Raw genomic sequence first — 5714 nt, 5'->3', positions numbered from 1 at the left:
TAGAGACAGGGACAGACAGGAGAGAAAAAAAAAAGATACGGAGAATTTTTATTATATTTCCCCCTTTTTTGTGGAGAAAATTTTAAAAGGATCTTTTTTTTTCAATTTTATATAGCAAAAACGTCATCGTGAGAAAATAATTTGCAAAATTGATCATTTTCTTCGGAAAAGGATCGGTTTTACAGTCACGGAGTTTTTCGAGCTACACGGGACTGCTAGTCCCATGTAGTTCGGCTAGCAATTGAAATGCACGGGACTAGCAGTCCCGTGCATTTCATTCTTCTCTCAGGATCAATTGTAAAAGAAGAAGCACGGGACTAGCAGTCCCGTGCATTTTCAATTGCTGGCCAAACTGCACGGGACTAGAAGTCCCATGTAGCTCGAAAAACTTCACGACTGCAAAACCGATCATTTTTTCGAAGAAAATTGTCGGTTTTGCAGATTATTTTCTCATGAGGTTGTTTTTGCTATATAAAATTGAAAAAAAGTTCCTTTTAAAAATTTGTCCTTGTTTATAACTCTCTAGTGGATGGAGTTCTTGGAATAAATGGAAAATTAGTGTGCACCCCGTGCAAAGAACAACCTCCATTTTTTTTATTTTTGCTACAGTAATTCTGTATTTAAATACAATATTTGTAAGTGCTATAGTAACATTTTTCAGATGTTATAGTATCTTGTCTGAGTTACAATAATGTTTTTAAACACTTACAGGTCTGAGTTACAATAATGTTTTAAAACACTTACAGTCCTCATCTGTGCTACAATAATTTATTGTAGCATGAATTGTGACTCTTAGATGATCTTGTTTGCGCTGCAGTAATACCGTTACAGTAATTTACTACAGTATTCACTGTAGTATGAATAGTGAATCTTGGATTCTCCCATTATTATAGAGGAATAGATATGAATGTTGGTGGACGTACCCCGAAATTCTAACTTCGCTTTGCATAGGTAGCAAGCATATAAGTAAGTTTCATTTAAAAAATTTAACATGTTTAACCATTGCTCATCATATTATATGGCCTTATAGTGTTTTTCAATCTTAAATGTCTTCCTCGTATGCGTAATTATTTCTTATTCCTTATTCGTTTTGTGTATATACATTTCTATTGTGTACTTATATATTTCTTATTTCATTTGAAAAAACTCATTCATTTTCTTAAACTAGTATGTTCTCTATATCATGATCAACCAAGAAATTTTAAACAACCACAACACATATCCGATGAACTCATACAATTAAAAGGTTTTTATGCATTGATACACACATGAGAACCTCAACTCACATGATTTTTAGTTGTTTTTGTTGTTGTCGTTGTTATAGATCATACATGCATCTATATTCGAAAAAAAGAGATGTGAGTCCCTAGAAAAAATTTTGAAATCCTCAAAATAGCATGAAACATATGACAACTTGCATATAACAGAATGGGGAAAAACTTCAAGACTCGCTTCATTCTTAAGAACATTGAGAAGATTTTATGTCTCACTAAACTACTGATTTAAGTAAACAATGGATCTACATGAGCTTTATGTATAAGTCCAGTATTTTCACCACAGAACAGGATCAACTATTACAAATATTAGTGGGTGATATGATACTCATTGTTTGTTATATAGTCTATATGACAAATAGTGAGAAGGGGGGAAGATCGCAATAAAGGATGACTAAAGCAAGTGTTAAATAAACAGGTTTTTCTAATTGTTGTTGCATCAGCCACATGCAATTGTTTTTATGATCTATTTTTTCTTGTGCTCCCTAGTGCTCAATGTAGAATATGTTAGATATTTTGTTAACAAAAGGCAATTTTGCCTTCATGAATTATAATAAAGTTTTATAATTAAAACATGCAATTAAAAATATGTGTAACAGATATATAATTATGGGGAACGTTACAAAATTTATGACGAACGTTACAGAATTAATTACGAGTTTTGTAACGTCTTTTCCAACCCTATATATATATCCGTATGTTAAGCTCAAAATGATAAGAAAAAATATACAACAAGTTTCTCTTGTTTTTCTTCTCTCCCCTACATATTATTTTTATCTACATCTTTATTTTATTTTATGGGCAACTTCCTTCATCTGAGCTGAAGCTCTGCACTCTCGCCCGAGTGTAGAGGCCGGCCGTTTCCGGGGGTTTTTACCGCTAGTGGGAGGGAACCATCTGCGCCAGGGCGATAGGCGGGTTCTCAATCTTCTAGGGCAGTGAATACACAACTGCTCCCGATCAGGCCAGTTTTAATTGTTTAATTTTTCGGATTTATCTACATGCTATAATCTTAATTATTTGATAAATTTCCAACAATCTAGAAGATTGAAATGTTTATAGCTTTCGATTTAAATCCGGAAAAATAATTTTTAAAGTTACTGTTCATTCGAGACAGCACTGTTCATCCGATTTAAAAAATAAAAAAATAAAAAAAATTTGCAGCAGTGTACATATTTATTATTGAAAGTCCCATATACATGGTTTTGACAAGTGAACAAATCTGGATATATATATGCTTTGAAGTATTTAAATTTTTTCATGGTTTAATGCCTTCATTTCTTTAATCTATCAATATGGTGCCTTCTATTAATAATTCCATACTTTGGAGTGTTTATGCATCTAATAAGCTTAGTACAGAAGGTGGTAAAAGTGAATGCAATTTTGTTCAGCAACTTATGTGGTAGTTGTCTGTAGCAGATGGGTTTTTACTCTCAAGACATGAAAATCATGAGGTTCAAACATCAATAGGAAATATTTTAAAGTTTCTTGTTAAGGAACAAAAACTCATTGAGTGAACCGATTCAAGTTTTCTTGGATTAGTTGGTGTCTAAGGCAAGGTTTAAGGGTTGCGTAACGCGCTCTGCAAGGAACGAGGTACTTAATTGATCTTTGATCAACCTCTATTACTATCCTTACCTGGCTAACTACCCGGGTAAAACTTTAATCTTTTCACTTTAGGAGTTTTTGGTTTGGAATAAGAGGACCGGAATTATGAGAAAAATTCATATGCATTTATTTAATTACGCTTCTTGCATCATATATTGTCTAATGATAAATGATCAATATATGAGCGAACCAAATCAAAGTGGTGCATTTTTTTAAAAATTCTATTTTATATGATGGATTATATTTCAAATCTTCAAATGTAAAGTTCATCACTTTTATTGCATTTTGATGAATATTGCAATAAATATTCATATGTCTTTTTAGATAACTTGCATTTGTTACATGATTAATTATAAGGTTTTATACAAGAATGCACTTGAAAAATTTAAAGCACGTATGTACAAATATTATTATTATTATTATTTGTATAAGAGGTATTATTATTATTATTATTTGTATAAGAGGTGGTACTAGAAAATAGCAACATAAATTTGGAAGGTCTCCTTTGTAGACAACCAATTTAAATTTGGAAGGTCTCATTTGTAGGCAACCGATTTAAATTTGGACGGTCTCCTTTGTAGGCAACCAATTTGTAGCCTCTTATAATAGAATAATTTAAAAATTTTATGCATTTGAATCATGAAGTATGAAATATATTTTAAGATACGAAAATATATTTTAAGATACGAAATCCTATTATGCTCTGCATGTATATATTATTAATTTCATTCATGTATGTGCATATGCATAACTGCAGAATTTTTAGTTCCACATTAGTTTGAAATGTTCAGATATTAAGGTCAATCTCTTCAGACATAGACTATGATCTTTTATGATCATAGATCATGACCTAATGTCAATTTCAAACAATATGATGGACTAATTACAAAATAAGAACTTGATAAATAAATACAACGCCTGCTAGGCAAAGTTATGATTCTAGACTTTGTAAAGTCTGTGAAAAGAATCTTGATGACCCTTTGACTAAGGGATTATCCAGGAGTGTGGTTCTGGATTCATCGAGGGAGATGGGGTTAAGCCCATAGATGAGGTCACTGACAGCGGCAACCCAACCCTTATTTGGAGACGTAGTCCCAATGTCGGTTCAATGTGGTAGAAACAAGCTGGACTAGTGACACTCGTGTGGAGCATCGACCTAGATATATTTATATATCATTATGTAGCATTTGCTACTACCCCTTCTCTATGATGACGATGCTCTTATGATACAGCTGGCTAGGCTGAGTCATACACTTAATAAGTCCAACGCGTGTATTGTGGGGGGTATTAAATAAACAGCTGTAGTACCCTTTGAGGACTTACCTACGTGAGAGGAACCGTGATGGCCGCGGTTAGGGGGGGCTGGGCTAACCCCTAGAAACTCTCATGAGTCGGTTTATTGTGAGCATGGCCTTTAACGCTCAACCCGCTTTGCTCAATAGATGAAGCGTATTGTGTGTGTTTTCATCAATACCTGATTAAAGGGGCCTAATTCAAGGCCTAGTCCATTATGTCCCTCAGGTGGCGATGAACTCACTAAGGAAAGGTTCAAAGCCGAAAGCTACCTATCCCGAATTCACGATACGAAAGGTTGCCCAACCTATATTTGTTTTATGATTCTTGATTTATTTATTGATTTCTGAGTTTTCAGTCAATATTATCTTTTGGGGGGGACTGTTAGATATTTTGTTAACAAAAGGCAATTTTGCCTTCATGAATTATAATAAAGTTTTATAATTAAAACATGCAATTAAAAATATGTGTAACGGATATATAATTATGGGGAACGTTACAAAATTTATGACGAACGTTACAGAATTAATTACGAGTTTTGTAACGTCTTTTCCAACCCTATATATATATCCGTATGTTGAGCTCAAAATGATAAGAAAAAATATACAACAAGTTTCTCTTGTTTTTCATCTCTCTCCTACATATTATTTTTATCTACATCTTTATTTTATTTTATGGGCAACTTCCTTCATCTGAGCTGAAGCTCTGCACTCTCGCCCGAGTGTAGAGGCCGGCCGTTTCCGGGGGTTTTTACCGCTAGTGGGAGGGAACCATCTGCGCCAGGGCGATAGGCGGGTTCTCAATCTTCTAGGGCAGTGAATACACGACTACTCCCGATCAGGCCAGTTTTAATTGTTTAATTTTTCGGATTTATCTACATGCTATAATCTTAATTATTTGATAAATTTCCAACAGAATATCCCTCTTGTTGCATGAGGCCACACCTACAACAACTATTATAACCCTATCTGAAATAAGCTTATATCCAATTTAGCTACTAAAATAATTATCCCAAAGTTTTTGCCCTTCTCAAAAAAAAATTACATTTAGTGACCACTTGCCTAAGGTTCATCAAGAGGATTCAGCCTTGGAGGAAGGAAATATTGCATAGATGTACTATGAATCTAAGTAGAATACTACAGGCCCACAATTAAACTTCTGGTCTCAGGAAATTAAGAAAAGTAATAGTAAGTCTTAATTGTTTGTATTTTGATGAAGATTCAGGAGACAATACCTCTAGGATACAATGACTTGAACATGCAAAAAAAAAAAAAAACAAATCTGAGCTCACAAACAAGATAGTCACAAGAATAGAAACAAAGAAATTATTAAACATGAAAAGAGCACTAATCACATGTCACAAGCAAGAAAATTGCAGAATAGAAAACAACCTCAACACAAAGTAGCAAAACAAGAACCTTCAAGCTCTCAAATTGAAGTAACCATTCGCCAGTAAATAGTAGCAAAATAAACTTCAGAAAACAATTACAAACACCAAAAGACTTGATTTTGCCCGAAATCATCACCTTCAGTTTTCAA

This window comes from Asparagus officinalis, chromosome 10 (assembly GCF_001876935.1).
Source record: "Asparagus officinalis chromosome 10, Aspof.V1, whole genome shotgun sequence".
NCBI classification, from domain to species: domain Eukaryota; kingdom Viridiplantae; phylum Streptophyta; class Magnoliopsida; order Asparagales; family Asparagaceae; genus Asparagus; species Asparagus officinalis.
The sequence above is the reverse complement of the archived record's forward strand: the minus strand, read 5'-3'. Positions refer to the sequence as shown.